Source organism: Bos taurus, chromosome 14, assembly GCF_002263795.3.
Source record: "Bos taurus isolate L1 Dominette 01449 registration number 42190680 breed Hereford chromosome 14, ARS-UCD2.0, whole genome shotgun sequence".
In the NCBI taxonomy this organism is placed as follows: Eukaryota; Metazoa; Chordata; class Mammalia; order Artiodactyla; family Bovidae; genus Bos; species Bos taurus.
Genome location: NC_037341.1, coordinates 40,646,864 through 40,664,911, shown reverse-complemented (window position 1 = coordinate 40,664,911; position 18,048 = coordinate 40,646,864). Strand labels below are relative to the sequence as shown.

At 36.7% G+C, this 18,048-nt stretch overlaps 1 long non-coding RNA gene across 1 annotated transcript in view; it reads right to left on the bottom strand.

Annotated features, from left to right (window-relative positions):
- Positions 1 to 799: 799 nt before the first annotated feature.
- LOC132342161 (uncharacterized) overlaps positions 800 to 18,048 on the bottom strand; it is a 74,938-nt gene continuing 57,689 nt past the window's right edge. Inside the window, exon 3 of the long non-coding RNA XR_009490410.1 lies at positions 800 to 2,426. This is a non-coding gene — a long non-coding RNA (uncharacterized lncRNA). The remainder of the gene's footprint in view (positions 2,427 to 18,048) is intronic.

Sequence of the window (18,048 nt, the reverse complement as noted above, 5' to 3'; positions counted from 1 at the left end):
AGAAGAGTAAGACATGCCTTTGGAGCTACAAAGATATAGCCATAAACCATGCTGCTACTCCTCAAGAAGAAGAAACAGAAGAAATACAAGAAAAAGCTTATGTTATTTTGCTCTTCTAACAACTACCTACCTAACAAGCTAACTAAATCACTATTAATGCCCCTTTATATACTTTCTTTCTGTCTTTTCTGGGGTCACTTTATTGTTTCCTAATTGTTTTCATACTCTTTAGTCTCTCCTCAACATTTATCTGATTTTTAGTCTTCCTTAGAATAAACCTTCTATTTGTCCTGAATCATGTATGGCCTTTAGGAGAGAGAGGTCTTTCCACATACACTCTCATATCCAGTGGTTTCTGTAGAAAGAATTGTTTCAAGGGCAGAGAATTGGAGAGAGAAGGAAGGAGATTCACCTATCAAGCTTTCCAACTTCAATGAATACAATTCTTCTTTCCTTTTTTGAACAAAAGTCAGATTTTATTTGATGAAATAGTTTCACTGTTTAGAAACATAGCCAAATATTTCATTCTCTCTTCCAAATACTTACCAACTTAATTGTCTTCCTCTCACCTCTCTTGCAACTTACTCCAGTATTCTGGTTTGGAGAATCCTGTGGGCAGAAAAGCCTGGCTGACTACAGTCCACAGAGTCACAAAAAATCAGGCATGACTGAAGGGACTTAGCATGCATGCACATCTCTTTCAATGAAGTTGTAACATAAGAAAATGGGAGACACTGTAGAGAAAACAAAAAAATGTAGACGGTTTGAAATGCACAATTTACTATAGGGACAAATGATGAGTTTTGCAACTGTGGGACCGTGGGTCATATCAGGAAAATAAGGAAGGATTATAGTTGGAAGAGGGCTTCCCTGGTGGCACTAGCGCTTAGGAACCCACCTGTCAATGCAGGAGACATAAGAGACAAGGATTCGATCCCTGGGTTGGAAAGATCCCCTGGAGAAGGAAATGGCAACTCCCGCCAGTATTCTCGCCTGAGAAATCTCATGGGCAGAGGAGCCTGGCAGGCTACAGTCATGGGGATGCAAAGAGTCGGACATGACTTAGTGACTAAACCACCACACCACAGTACTTGAGAGAGAGTTGTAAAGCCACATCTTTGGAGAGAAACTGACAAATGAAGCCATCACCTTCTCCAAAGTAGAGAGGGTTGAAGGCTCCACATCCTTTACCTTAAGTTCTGTGAAAGGGCATTCACAGGCCCCTGGAAAGAATCTGCTCTGGGCCCACTAAACCTAGGTGGGGCCAGGGAGAAAGGATGGTGCCTGACTCACCCTTGGGAAAGCAGTAGGCCAGAAATGGCAGCATTAATAGACCTGCACACCATCATTGTGCCCCACCTAAGAAGAGAGCCTGGGCCACACAGGGACTGCAAAGTCGTTCAGGAGTGACACTGGATTAGAGTCAAGAGGGCTTCAAATGTATCCTCTGGTGATGGACTCTGAATTTTCCACAAATGCCCTCAAAAAGGACAAAGGTCACCTTAATCAACTTCAAGGTCTGGAAGTGTGAAGTCATCTAGAAAATAAAAACTTCAGTTCTATCCCCGACCTCTCCAGCCTTCTCCTACCTCATTGCTGCCATGGGAAAGGGAGGAAATGAATAGGGAGAGTTGACATCATTGAACACACTCCTTCTAGAAAGACACCCCCAGTTACAACCTTATCATGGTTTAAAGAGGTAATAAGCTTTTAACTTGACTAAAAATAAAATGTTGATGAATATATTGGACTGGATATATTCTAATTGCTAAGTAGAGACTCTAATTTGGCACTTGAAAACACTTTAGGATTTTTATTGTTGAGGTAACAGCAATTTCAGAGAAACTTTTTATTTTAATCATAGCCCACAAGCAATGTATTTAACATATCATTTATTCAGTGGTTGCTTCAATCACACACACACACACACACACACACAGGCATTCATTCATACATCATTCACCTTTTGAAGAAAACATTATGTATTTCTATTCTTTCCACAGTTGCACTTTTTACATCTGTTTATTTTCTTCAGAGAAGACATCAAAGTTTTGCAAAGACCAGCTGTATCCTCATTTCTTATATGAAGGAAACTTAGTTCCCAGACTTAATGTCTGTGTCAATGGCATTCACCTAGAACTTGGGATGGGGCTGTATCAACACCAAGGTTACATTTAGAATTCTTAAAGGAACAGAACATGACCCTCATCCTCCAGAAGCTCACAAGCAAATGAGAGACGTTTGTGAAATACAAAAAAGAGGCCCAGGAAAGGACTGGATCTATCATTTATTTATTTATTTATTTTCATTTTCTTATTTCCCAAAAGGAAGTAGCAAAAGCTGCTTACCAAAATAAAATATACTGTATTTAACTTCAGTTCACTGTGCTCATTCTGACTGGAGTGATATTTTTCCTTCTCTCTTTCCTGGATGGATCAAAAAGAAAAAAATTTGAGCTTAATTTCTGACAAAAAATGAGGAAGGAAACAATAAACTAGGGCATTTCAAATATATCTTATAGGTCCCTATTAATATCCCAACATGAAAAATTAGATATTCCTTTGCCCCAAACAATATAGAGTTTAACTACAATAGCAATCAAAACAAGAATAATTGAAACTTTTATGGAAAATTTTCTTCAAAGGTTTGAACAATTTTAATACCCAGTGATAAGTAAAATTTAAATCTAAAAGCATTGTTACATGCTCCTTAATTTTGATTGCCTATACTTTGCAAATCTGGGTTTCCTTTTCTAATTTTGTATATATGCAAGCTATTTCCTTGTATTTTCATGTACACATCTCATTTGAATGCAGATTATTTTAGAACTCATGAGAGTGTGCTTTCCAGATTGAGAATAATAGCTCTCTGTCCAATATGATTACACATATTTATTATGACATTTTTTCTAAGCCAATTTTAATAAAAACAAACATTTGCTCACACAGAAGCAGGAGTTGAAGAAGAGATTCCTTTGGGGGTTTATCATAGATTTTTGTTTTGGTTTAAAATATGTCAGAGTCCCTTTTGCCTTTACTGAGGCTATTTGGATATCCTTTTGTTTGGGGTTTTTTGTTGTTGTTCTTGTTGTTGTTTTGGTTTTTCTTTATTTATTTTGTGTCATGCATTTTTTTTTTTTGTTTTTTAACTGACAGCAGATTAGTCCAGTCCTGCTTCTATTGCAAGGAGGAATCAGTTCAGGCGCTGAGCTACTCTGGGAAATTTTCCAACAACAAAATAATCTGAGACATCTAATTTTTCAAACCAAAAATTGTTGTTGTTTTTATGAGCTAAGTCATATCTGACTCTTTTGCAACCCCAGGGACTATAACCTGCCAGGCTCCCCTGTCCATGGGATTTCCCCAGCAGGAATACTGGAGTGGATTGCCATTCCCTTGTTTAGGGGATCTTTGCAACCCAGGGATCAAACCCATGTCTCCTACATTAGCAGGCAGATTCTTTACCACTGAGTCACCAGGGAAGTGAAAGTGTGAATCGCTCAGTCATGGCTGATTCTTTGTGACCCCATGGACTATAGACAGGCAGGCTTCTCTGTACAGGAAATCCTCTAGGCAGGAATACCAGCATGCATTGCCATTCCCTTCTCTATGGGATCTTCCTGACCCAGTTCTCCTACACTGTAGGCAGATTCTTTACTGTCCGAGCCACCAAGAAAACCAATAGCAAAGTCAATATTAGGAATTTGACCTAGAAGTATTTTAATGCTTTGTGTATTAACTGTCCCCTGAGGCTGACTCTGTGTAGTAAACTTAGAAGTGGATTCTGGTAGAGGATACGTTATTTCCAGTCTTCCTCAGAACATCAGCTTTGTAATATAATAAACATTAAACAAAAATCTTAATAGTAGTGTAATTAAAATTATAAGGAAAATAATGTTGAGTTTTGATTCCAAGGAATTTTGATAATTATCTTTATTTAAAATATTATTAGGAATGAAATTGTTTAAGATACTCTCTGGAAATGTCCTCAAGGATATTTTACAGTTTCACTCTTTTTGAGTATGGCTAATGTAAAATTATTAGAACTACCACAAAATGTGCTTTTACCCAAAAATTAGATTTTCCTTTTTAATTAATTTGAGCAGTTTTCATTTTAAAGTTTATTCTGAAAAATCATTTGTCTTTTTTCATATCACACAAACACAAAACCCCACCTACGGAAGATGTTATATCACATTTCTTGTCAGGGACTTCAAAAACATATTGAATATTACAGTAGTGTAGAGAAGATCTTTCAAAATATCAAAATAGTATTTTTTTTGAAATAGTATTATTATATTCCTTACTCTTTTAGTTCATTCACCAAATTTAAGGACCCAGTAGATGTCATCCAAATTCTAGTTATAAAGGATTTAAAGACAATATCACCTGCCCTCATGTATCTTATATTCTAGAAAAAGATTACAGTAACACTCTTGTAAGAAAGCATTAGAATTACTACACTAGAAGCACTAATTGTGCATTTTATGATCAAATTTTCTCTCTTTTTTCAGTTTTCTCAGTGTTCTTAGTATATCAAAAGTGATCAAACTTCAGTTCAGCTCAGTTCAGTCACTCAATTATGTCCGACTCTTTGTGACCTCACGAGCTGCAGCACGCCAGGCTACCCTGTCCATCACCCACTCCCAGAGCTTGCTCAAACTCATGTCCATTGAGTCGGTGATGCCATCCAACCATCTCATCCTCTGTCATCCCCTTCTCCTACTGCCTTCAGTCTTTCCCAGCATCAGAGCCCTTTCCAATGAGTCAGTTCTTTGCATCAGGTGGCCAAAGCATCAGAGTTTCAGCTTCAGCATCAGTCCTTCCAATGAATATTCAGGATTGATTTCCTTCAGGATTGACTGATTTGATCTCTTTGCAATCCAAGGGACTCTCAAGAGTCTTCTCCAATACCACAGTTTGAAAGCGTCAATTCTTCAGTGCTCAGCTTTCTTTATGGCCCAACTCTTAACATCCATACATGACAACTGGAAAAACCATAGCTTTGACTAGACGGACCTTCGTCAGCAAAGTAATATCTTTGTTCTTTAATATGCTGTCTAGGTTGGTCATATCTTTTCTTCCAAGGGGCAAACATCTTTTAATACTTTAATGTATTAATTTTTCATCTAGAATATGAAAGAAAGAACTTGGAAACAAATACATTTTCCTTTGTATACATATCCTACCTAAACCGAAAGAAAGTTTTAATACTCATTTTAAAGTACCTGAGAAGTCAGCTTTTCACAGGCTCAAAAATATATGTTGAAATACTGCTGTGCTGGTGGGCATGCCTGTAATATAATTTCTTTGACTTCTCTTTGAGAAAAAGAAGCCTTTTTTTTTTTTCCAAAGGCACTTCATGTAGCACGTTAATTCAGCATTAATTATAGAACATGTCAAACTGTATTTCAGTCAAAGGCCCCCTGTAAGTCTCCAGAGCTTTCTTAATGACAGTAATTATAGGTCATAAAAAGAGTCGTCTAAAATTAACATTTCTCTCATGTCTTAATAGGAAAATGTAAATGGCTGCACCGTACAGATGTTTTGATTAGTAAAATTTACACTTCCTTTTTTGTTTCAATGCTTGTCAAACTTCACAGTGTTAAACATAAGGTGCTGCCTTTCTCACATTCCTGAATAGACGAAGGTGCATCAGAGCAGTTGTAGGAGTTCTTCAAATGCTATGCCTTATTATTTTGTGCTGCAATTAAACAAAAATAAATCAACAGTTTCTTCTGCCATAAATGAAAGGATCCTTTAAAAGACAGAACAAACTGACTTTTTTTTTTTTGCTTTTGAAAATTTTCACGAAAAAAGATTAAAGAACTGTATTGGACACAAGCTTATAAAATGCTTTATTCCAACATGGAAAAACATCTTGCCTACTTATATATTTAAGTCTCCTGGTAAGCCATATTTTATCATATACCATCAGAAAGAATACATGAAACCTGCTCTACTCTGAACTGTCAAAATTTACTTACTAGAAAATGAGAATGGAAACATCCTGGTTTAAACAATGTTAATATCATCAAACATCCAGGGAAATATAACAAATTAAAAGAGAATCACTTCAAAGTATAAAAGGCCTACACCTTAAATAATAATAAATCTAATACTTGACATTCATCTCCCTGGAAAGTAAAATTAGATAAACTTTTGCAAGGGCATTCAGAACAGCCAATCCAGTTTATTAATAATTTCCTGTTTTCATATTGGAAGCTCATATTATCTGGTCGCAGCCACAGTAGACCTCCACAGATATTTAATAAAGCTGCCTTCAGTAATCCTCTCTGATTACCTATAACCTCCCAGCTATAACACACACTGTGCTGCAGCTTCACAGAAGGACAGCACACTGTCACCAGCTATGATGTTTGACAGCTTATTCTGCTGCATCAAGCTGGCACAAAATTACTTTTTCCAAATCCATCCCTAGTTAATAACCAAAAGTAATAATGGTATTCAGCATGCGTAATACTCTGAGAAGGCAAAATGAGGCAACAGAAGGGGGGAAAAAAGATTAAAGAGTGACTATTATGGAAGGGAGATGAAAAACGGAATCTTGTAACATACAACGTTTCAATTATAATGCCATGTGGAGAGTTCTACATATCACCCTACAAAATCCACACTGCAGGACCAAGAAACATGGAAGAGATTTCCTATTGTACTTACACTATGTGTATGATTTTTCTCGTTCATACAGAGCAACATGGAGAATTTTCTTTCTAAATTATTCTGAGGCATTCTCTTGGGAGCAAGAAATGACTTACCTTTAGTGGAAAATGTCTAGTTAATAGAATGTATTGCTTTGATCTCATCTTAAAGTTTGCAAGAGTAATAAGCTATTTTGCTTATAGAATAGAGCAGACTAACCTTAATCCAAATTTACAAGCATACCAAACCCAATTCAACCTTTCTTTCTTTTTTGAAGATGAAACACCAAATTAAAAGTCTGAACTGTCAAATGAAAAAATGGATTTGTTTCATCATCTAGGCAGAATCCAGTACATTACATTTGTCTTCATTACAGGTGGGTGAATGACCTTGGTAGAAGGTCAAATATGACAGTGACAATTAATAGGGAAAAAAAATCCTTGTCTCCTTCCTTTCTTCTTTTCTTCTTTCCTTCCATCCCTCCCACTTTCTATTTCTTTCTTTATTCTTTTTTCCATTAATTCCTCTTTCTTTGTTTTCCCTTCTTTTCCTTTGCAAATCTCCCCACTTTTCCTTCCCTTCCTTCTTCTTCCTACAATATTTTTCAGAAAAGCTTCATATACTTTTCATTTTCTAGGTGGCTAACTATACGCAGAATATAGAAATATATTTTGAATGAGCACAGATGTAATGAAGTCATAACCAAGTTAAATATTTCATCAAAAACTAAAAATATTCCCATATGTGTTTATATTTATATGCAGAGATTAAAGGTGTTTCTCACTTATATGTGTTTTTTTATATTGGATATAATTGGAATACATAATCAATATCTTTAGCATCTGTTATGGCCTTCAAAGCAGCTTTATTCCTGTGGTTGACATTCTCCTAGATAACATGAACATGTACCCAAGTGTTCGTGACAGAAATGGGACTATGATTTTTGATACTTTCCTCTTCTCCTGTCTATAACTAATTGTCCACTCAGTGCTACTGTTAAAATGTCTTTTGAATCCAACCATTTACTTCTCTATATCCTCTGGCAACATCAGCCAAAGCCAAGATCAGAGCCAAAGATTGTACCTAGTAGTAGCAGTTTAATCACCAAGTCGTATCTGACTCTTGCGACCCCATGGACTGTAGCCAGACAGGTTCCTCTGTCCCTCTGTCCATGGATTCTTCAGGCAAGAACGCTGGAGTGGGTTGCCATTTCCTTCTCCAGGGGATCTTCCCAACCCAGGAATCAAAACCAGGTCTCCTGAATTGCAGGCAGATACTGACTAAGCTATGAGGGAAGATTGTACCTAGACGTCCCCCAAAGACGTTATGCTCTTGTTTCAGTTTAGACTAAACAAGGACCTCTAAACAAAGCAATTTTTTGATCATATCCCTTCTCTTCCTTGGCTTCCCTGGTGGCTTAGATAGTAAAGAATCCGCATGCAGTGTGGGAGACCTGGGTTCTATCCTTGGGGTGGGAAGATTCCCTGGAGGAGGGCATGGCAACCCACACCAATAATCTTGCCTGGAGAATTTCCATGGATAGAGAATCATGGCTGGCCATGGTCCTTGGAGTTGAAAACAGTCAGACACATCTGAGTGACTAAGCACATGCACTTTTCCTAAAATTCTTCAGGGTTACCCATTACCTTTAGGATAAAACAGAAATTCTTAATATGCCAGAGGAAATGTATGATTTGGCACCTGCCCACCTGCCTTGCCTTATATCACACCAATGTTCACTCTACCAGGGCCATGCTGGCCTTCTGTCCTGCTCCTAAGACTTACTCTTTGTTTTCCACTTTGGAGAAATCCCCCCATCCTACTCATGTGATTTTCTCCTAGTCATTTTTAGGTTTCAGTTTCAATATTACTTCTTTAAGGAAACTTCCTCTGATAGTCCAGGCTATTTTACCCCTCTCCTATGTTTGCTTTCATAGATCCTTCATAGAAATAATTATGTATCTTCTTAAGTATATCACTCATTTAATGCTTGTATCTGTCTGTCAGTAGAATTTAGGCAGGAAGAGCTCTTGTTCTTGCCTATGTGCAAAGTTCTTACTACAGTGCTTTACACTTAGTAGTTTCTCAACAAATATACATTTAATGAATTCATTGACTATATGCATTTTCTCTCACAAAGAGATCATTCACTGGAAAATTCTAAAATAAGAAAATTATTGTACAAGAGTATTTTTGCATAAGATTGTCCTCGGATTGGATTCCCCAGAAATAGACTTAAGAAAAGGATCTGTATGCAAGTGATAAATTAAGAAGCGTTCCCAGGATAAACTAGTAAGGAACTGAGAGGAACAGAATAAAGACAGGGAGAATGAGGAAAACAAGCAAGGAAGTGATTCAGGTTGTCTTTTTCTTAGAGGCTAGCTTCAGTCTGATCTTGCAAAGGATCTCTGAAGTGCAAATTATACCTCAGTGTTGTTTGTCTTGAGGGAAGTTAGTGTGGAGTGCTGTAAACTCACACCCTCACTTCCAGGTCTCTCTGCATCCATATAGAAAGTGACTCCAGTAGAAGGAGGGAAAGTCTCTAATAAAGCATAGTCCGTGTGGGCTGTTGGGAGCAAAGACACCCAAGGCCAGGGAAATGGGGCAGAGAAATGGCAAAAGGTTTTTGAGCCATAGCAGCATCAGTAGCTATCATTGTCTATAAACAGAGTATTTTTGGACTCATTTTTTAAAAGATGTGAAGTGAGATGTTACTGTGTTGGTGAAAAGTAAATCACATAAGCTCTGCTAAACTTCCTTTAAAATATATCCCATCATCTTATCTCTTAAAATGTCTTTTCCTCTCTTGTGGAGGAAACATTCTGATTTTCTATTCTTTTTTATAAACATTTAAGTAGTATTTTAATATGACATCCCCAAAGGCTGTTATCCACAAATTAACCTTTTTTTTTTTTTTTCTTGGTTTCAAAGTTATCATCATGGTTTACAAAAAGAAAAGGAAAGAAAAAGAAAAAGCTAGTTACACATCTGAGGGATCCTAAGAAAAAGAGAAGAGAAGGAAAGGATAACCCACTCCAGTGTTCTTGTCTGGGAAATTCCACGGACAGAAGAGCCTGGCAGTCTACTGTCCATGGTGTTGGACTACAGTCCATACAGTAACATAAAGAGTCAGACATGACTTAGCAACTAAACAAAACAATAAGAGAAAATAGAGGGGAAAAATAAGACAGGAACAAGTTTGGAGAAAATTTGGTAGCCCTAAAATCCCAGTTTTCTACCCGCATCGGTCCTCTTTAAAGTGAAGAATTATATCAATTTTGTGTAAGAGGTTTTATTTCTGTTTTTTCTTTTTTTTCTCTTTAGGTTTACTTGGTGTTTTAGTTGATATGACACTTGGATGGTTTACCACATTATTATATGCAAAATTTTTTACTTACATGACAATGTTCACTATTCTAACACAAATAGTACATAAAATAAGATTCTTTAGAACAGTTATGCAAAGATATATGATATGGGATTTATACATTGGATCCCAGGATGTGATTGATTGGAGAAAATAAGTTGGATCAGGCATGTTCGCAAAAGGAACCAGAAGTATAACTGGTATACACACATAGTAAACACACAGCTGGTTTGAAGGACAACTGGAGCGTGTGTGACACTGACAGGGGTGCCTCTTTAAGAGGTGATCTTAGAGCAATGCCAGGACCTGAAAGTAATACTAAATTGTATATGATTTCACCCATCATTCAGAGCTTTGAAGAACTCTGATGTACCATGGCCCTTATGATTCTCTTAATCTAAGCAATCCACAAAGGTTCTTTAAATTTGACTCCTTCTCCCAGGGAATGCTATGGATTTGCGTTGGTTTAATGGACTATTTCTAATGGGTAAAACAATACCTCCCTAGGCCATACCATTCTGTGCCATATAGCACAAAGGAAATTTTCTCAACACAGCTAATAGATTAAGTCAGGCAAAGGAAAATTTAAAGATTCCTCATATTCCAAATTTAATTTCTAATTAATATCAGTGGGAACGTACTATAACATCTGAGAGCAGGGAACTCTAAGGGTTTTGCAAAAGTTCCAAACTTGGTAACTTTCTACATCATATTAGAGCTGCTGTATAGAAGGAGGCTGTTTTGAGGTTCTTAACTCCATTCTGCAAAAACCAAGTACAGTATCATTCTGGAATTTTATAAAATATTACTAAAACACACTGTAACTGTTTTTTGTTCATTAGATATAGAAAGCTATCTTTGTTGATAGAGGAGAGGAACTGCCTCTTATGTGTCTTCCTATAGACATCTTTTTCCAAAATAAATGTTCACAACTGAAAACTGGAAGTATGGCAGCCAATTTTGGGTTTAGTAAACTACTCAGTCCTATCTCCAGGAGAAGAGAAAAGGAAGGATGTGCTGGATAAAATTTTTGAATGGCATCCAACTTTCTGCCTTTTATTTTTAGCAGTTTCTTGGATCTTGACTGGAAACAAAGATATTAACCCATTACTTACTTTCATAGAATTTTAATTTCATACCAAACTTCAGTTTGGGGAACACAATCGACATTGATTTTGCTCTTAATACTGAGCTTGATAAATACCATGCTCAAGTCTGAAGATACAAAAATGAATAAGACATTGCCTGTCTTCAAAAAGGTCAAAGTCTTCAAAATTAGATAATTTTATATGACCCACCTCCCAGAATATTGGAAATAAAAGCAAAAATAAACAAATGGGACCTAATTAACCTTAAAAGCTTCTGCACATCAAAGGAAACTATTAGCAAGGTGAAAAGACAGCCTTCAGAATGGGAGAAAATAATAGCAAATGAAGCAACCGACAAACAACTAATCTCAAAAATATACAAGCAACTCCTACAGCTCAACTCCAGAAAAATAAACGACCCAATCAAAAAATGGGCCAAAGAACTAAATAGACATTTCTCCAAAGAAGACATACAGATGGCTAACAAACACATGAAAAGATGCTCAACATCACCCATTATCAGAGAAATGCAAATCAAAACCACTATGAGGTACCATTTCACACCAGTCAGAATGGCTGCGATCCAAAAGTCTACAAATAATAAATGCTGGAGAGGGTGAGGAGAAAAGGGAACCCTCTTACACTGTTGGTGGGAATGCAAACTAGTACAGCCACTATGGAGAACAGTGTGGAGATTCCTATAAAACGTGCTAACTTTTGTGAGATTTGTTTCTGCACAAAGAAGAGGTACATATTTCAGGAATTTAAAAATGATTTGAAAAGTTTCTAGAACCATCCATAAATTCATTCTTACCCATAAAATCTGTAAGGAAGACCAAATATGTATCACAGGTTGAATTAGCTTTGTAGACCCAAGAGGGAGTTACTCCTACCGGGATCCTTCATTAGTAATTCTAAATTTCGATAACTTTTGTTTTACTGTAAATGCTCCTCATAATCAGAAGCACAATTTATCCGGATGGCCAATTGCCTTCTGACCCTAAATAAAGTTAACAATGTGGCCCCAATCATTGATATTTTCTATTCTTCTCTTCCTCATTCTTTATCTTTTAAAGCTTCCTCTTCTTCCTTTTAGCTTCCTTTCTGTTTTATGAAGTGTTAAATTAAGTGTATTTATAACATCTAAATTGGCTTCCTTAATCATTTTTAACAAACAGTAATAACTGAACAGAAGAGAAAACAGAGGCTCAGAAAGGCTGTGATTGCTATCATCTCTTTCCTGGCCAGCACTCTTGGTAGGTGTCTGTGCCAATCCTTCCTCATACCCCGTGCACCTTTCAACACAATAAAACATGAATGCCATGTGTGGAATGCCACCAATTCTTGCATAGACTTTTTTTTTTTCCAGTCAAGGTCTTATTGTGGCCTCTGCTGCAGTAGGGAGGGAGCAAGAACAAAAGCAGGCTCCCCTGCTTGTCACCTGAGGGGAGGCAAGCTTGTTCCTTATATGAAGGGAGGGTAGGGATGTGTCCAGGAGTCAGACTGAAGGGTGGCTTAGGTAGTTTGCCCACCCATAGGTAGTGTTGTGTGCAGCATCCTGCTTTTGCTTCTCCACCCTCTATTTTTGCTTCTGGCTCTTCAAAACTGGCAGTTTTGGGTTTTTGGTCTCTTTGTGTCTTTGTCCAGAATTTGCCTTAGCTGCACATGCATGCAGTTATTTTTAGTTTCATACAGATTCTTTGTATTTTGTTGCTCAGGAGAAGTCCAGATACAAGCACTGCAGCTCTGCAACAAATGGTCCCAGGTCCCAGACTGCCTCATTCCTCTCTAAGAGACTCTGCATCCTTATTCTGTAGAGTGAAGCGGCCAAAGGTTTCTTCTGAAACACCTTCCTGCTGGACAGGGGCCACATGGCCTAGTTTGTTTATTCTTTTTGGTTGAGTTTGTGTCTTTTGGTCTCCAACAGTTGAAGTAAGGCTCATGATGCTTCTAGGAATTCAGCCCATTCCAGAGGGAAGTGCCCAGGTCCCTGTGGGTTCTTGGAACATCATCAGCAAGGGATTTCATTAAGAACTTCTACCCTCTCTTTATTACTAAATTTCCCTGTCTGCTTTATTGTCTACAGTATTTCACAATTTTGACCTCTCTCTTTCCAGGTTATTGTAGTTTAACACTCAAATGGGTCCCCTCATACCTTCAGTTTCCTTTTCCCACACTTATGTATTTATTTGCTTATTTATTCATTGATTTTTTCCTTGTTGTTCTTTTTCTAGTCTTTAAAATGAACTTTATAAGAGATTTCCCCAGGCCAGTGTCTTCTCATTCATTATACATCATTGCATGATTAATTTAATCACTTTCCATGGTTTCAATAATTATTTAATTGATGAACTGAATCACTATAGTATCTCTCTAGATATTTTTCATGGAATTGAAGTTGAGGTCTTAACCACTGACATTTAAACAAAAGAGAAAAAGAGATAAAAAGGAGATAGGGAGAGGATTCTAAGACTTACCTAAGTTGTTTGAATGAACAGCTCAATACAGTTTAAAGGAATTTATTCTAATGAGAAAATAAAAGATTAGAAGAAGGTGTGCAAATGGAGTTTATGCATTCAGTTTAATTTACTAAGTATGATGGGCTAGTAGGTCATTTTGATGCTGTTAACTAGACCTCATAAGAAATATATGGGAGGGAGATAATAGATTTGAGAGTAATTAGTAGATAGTTGCAAAGGAAAAGAAAGAATGGAGAATGGATAAGATAACTCTCAGAGAGCATATAGTCTGAGGAATAGACAATATGTGGAAAAATAGATTTGAAATATGATTATGAGTTTAATTTGGGATGTATCTATAACACCAAATATAAAGGTCCAGGAGATTAACTTCCACCCCCCTCTCCCCCCCCCCCCCCCCCCCCCACATTGGCTCCTCAGATCCCAAGTATTCCTTTTTTTTTTATTTTATTTTTTTTATTTTATTTTATTTTTAAACTTTACAATATTGTATTAGTTTTGCCAAATATCAAAATGAATCCGCCACAGGTATACATGTGCTCCCCATCCTGAACCCTCCTCCCTCCTCCCTCCCCATACCATCCCTCTGGGTCGTCCCAGTGTACTAGCCCCAAGCATCCAGTATCGTGCATCAAACCTGGACTGGCAACTCATTTCTTACATGATATTTTACATGTTTCAATGTCATTCTCCCAAGTCTTCCCACCCTCTCCCTCTCCCACAGAGTCCATAAGACTGTTCCATACATCAGTGTCTCTTTTGCTGTCTCGTACACTGGGTTATTGTTACCATCTTTCTAAATTCCATATATATGCGTTAGTATACTGTATTTATGTTTTTCCTTCTGGCTTACTTCACTCTGTATAATAGGCTCCAGTTTCATCCACCTCATTAGAACTGATTCAAATGTATTCTTTTTAATGGCTGAGTAATACTCCATTGTGTATATGTACCACTGCTTTCTTATCCATTCATCTGCTGATGGACATCTAGGTTGCTTCCATGTCTTGGCTATTATAAACAGTGCTGCAATGAACATTGGGGTACACGTGTCTCTTTCCCTTCTGGTTTCCTCAGTATGTATGCCCAGCAGTGGGATTGCTGGATCATAAGGCAATTTGATTTCTATTTCCAGTTCTATTTCCAGTTTTTTAAGGAATCTCCACACTGTTCTCCATAGTGGCTGTACTAGTTTGCATTCCCACCAACGGTGTAAGAGGGTTCCCTTTTCTCCACACCCTCTCCAGCATTTATTATTTGTAGACTTTTGGATCACAGCCATTCTGACTGGTGTGAAATGGTACCTCATAGTGGTTTTGATTTGCATTTCTCTGATAATGGGTGATGTTGAGCATCTTTTCATGTGTTTGTTAGCCATCTGTATGTCTTCTTTGGAGAAATGTCTATTTAGTTCTTTGGCCCATTTTTTGATTGGGTCGTTTATTTTTCTGGAGTTGAGCTGTAGGAGTTGCCTGTATATTTTTGAGATTAGTTGTTTGTCAGTTGCTTCATTTGCTATTATTTTCTCCCATTCTGAAGGCTGTCTTTTCACCTTGCTAATAGTTTCCTTTGATGTGCAGAAGCTTTTAAGGTTAATTAGGTCCCATTTGTTTATTTTTGATTTTATTTCCAATATTCTGGGAGGTGGGTCATAGAGGATCCTGCTGTGATGTATGTCAGAGAGTGTTTTGCCTATGTTCTCCTCTAGGAGTTTTATAGTTTCTGGTCTTACGTTTAGATCTTTAATCCATTTTGAGTTTATTTTTAGGAATCAATGTGAGTTAAAAGAAAGGCAACAAGATTTCCTTTAAATTGCAGTCTATTATACAGCTTGAGGTAAGTCAGAAAGAAAAACACCAATACAATATATTAACGCATATATATGGAATTTAGAAAGATGGTAACGGCGACCCTATATGTGAGACAGCAAAAGAGTCACAGATATAAAGAACAGACTTTTGGACTCTGTGCAAGAAGGTGAGCGTGGGGAGATTTGAGAGAATGACCAGTCCAGGTTCGATGCATGAAACATGGCACTCAAAGCTGGTACACTGGGATGATCCAGAGGGATGGGATGGGGAGGGAGGTGGGAGGGGGCTTCGGGATGGGGGACACATGTACATGTGGCTGATTCACATCAATGTATGGCAAAAACCACAGCAATATTGTAAAGTAATTAGCATACAATTAAAATTAATTAATTAATTTTGAAAAAAAAGAAAGGCAATATGGGAAGAGTTGGTGACTTTGAGACTTTGGAGCCTCACTCTCTAAATCAAAGAGACTTCATGGCAGACTATTGTATTCATTTATTTATTGCTGACATAAAGATTTGAAAACCGCTAAAGAAAACATATTTTTTAAGCTGAGAAGATTGACCCCTAAGAAAAGTTAAACCATTTAACCAAAGTCCCACAGCTTCTAAGTGGCCAAGAATAAACTTGGGTGTTTCTCCCTTATACTTTATTCTTATACTGTTTTATTCATTCAATTTATATTCAAAACATCTTTAAGTTCAATTATTTTATTTGCATCCTCACTCATACTTTGTTAATTAATACTATCTTCAGCTATCTTATAGATTATGGAAAAAATTTCCTCTAGACTTACCTAACCCCACTCGCCCCACTTGATTCTCTCTCCCTTCTCTTGTCCTTTGCACTTGTTATTTCCTCTACTTTAAACTAGATGTTCAGCTTCCATAGAAGTAATTTTTATCACCTTTCCATAATTAACTTAATTTCATTCTCTACGACACAGAGTAAATATTATCTATTTGGAGAGTGTATTAGTCACAACAAGTTGAATTTTGTAACAAACAACTTCAAAATCTCAGTGTTTAACATAATAAAGTCTATTTCTCACTAGTAAAATCCAGTGTATATGTCCCTGGATAGACACTTCTTCTGAAAGCCTTTCTTCTGAGGGGTGACTCACAGACTTGACTCACTCTAAATTGTGTCTTCTGGACAGTAGATTCTAATATATATATATATATATATGGTCTTGAAAGTGTTTACAAGTACAATAATATTATTTAAACACAAAATCATTGACTGAACTCTGAACCAAAATATCCATGAAATCTCAATACAGTTGAACAACAATTATTTTGTTGTTGTTTAGTCAGTAAGTCGTGTCCAGTTCTTTGTAACCCCATGAACTGTAGCCGGCTAGGCTCCTCTGTCGATGAGATTTCCCAGGCAAGAATACTGGAGTGGATTGCCATTTACAGGGATCTTCCCAACCCAAGGATTGAACCTACATCTCCTACATTTGCAGGAAGATTCTTTACTACTGAGATACTGGGAAAACCCTTGAACAACAACTACAAATTTTCAAATTGTTAATAATTTAGATTCCTTAGGTATCAGTTTCCATCACTATAGCCTCATAATAAAAATATATCTAATTATGGTTTTCTCTGGATACATACATGCACCCCAATATTCATTGCAGAACTCTTTGCAGTAGCCAAGACATGAAGCAACATCAACATTACTCCATCGACCAAAGGAATAATGAAAATATGCTTATGTGCAATGGGATATTATTCAGCCATAAAAAAGAACAAAATAACCATTTGCAGGAACATGGATAGACCTAGAGACTATCATACTAAGTGAAGTAAATCACACAGAGAAAGACAAGTATCATATGATATCACTCATACTGGAATCCATTTTAAAAAGTAATATCAATGAACTTATTTACAAAAAATAAACAGACTCACAGATTTCAAAAAAATTTATGATTAGCAAAGGGGAAGTAAGGGTGGGGGAGGAATAAATAAGGAGCTTGGGATTAACATAAACAAACTTTTATATGTAAGATAGATAACTAGCAAGGACCTTCTGTATAGCACAGGGAACTCTACTCAATCTTCTGTAATAACTATATGGGAAAAGAACCTGAAAAAAATGTAAAGACATGTGTAACTGAATCACTTTGCTGTACACCTGAAACTAACACAACACTGTAAATCAACTATAATTTAATAAATTTTTAAAGATAAATAAAATTTAACTCTAAATATATATATGAACTGGGGTCTCCTGCATTGCAGGTGGATTCTTTACCAGCTGAGCTACCAGGGAAGCCTGTGTAGACATAGTCACTATCTAATCTTAAGATTTATTTTCTTGAGACATTGCTTGTAATAAACAGCTTCACTATAGTTAACCTAAAATTTTTCAATAAAAACATTGTTCTTTTTTTTTTTTTCAAAATTTCCCCATAGAACTATAAGCAGAATTTCTGACTCAGTGTAAATATGTAGGATGATATTGCTTTCTATAAAAAAATTCTGCAAGTTTCTAGTCTTAAAATGATCATTAAGGCAATACATTGAAACAGATATACTACTTTAATTTGTAAATTAATACTTAATAAACAGTGAGGATGAAAATGGACTGCTTAAAATGACTTTCTGTCATGTGTCTTTCAGAAGG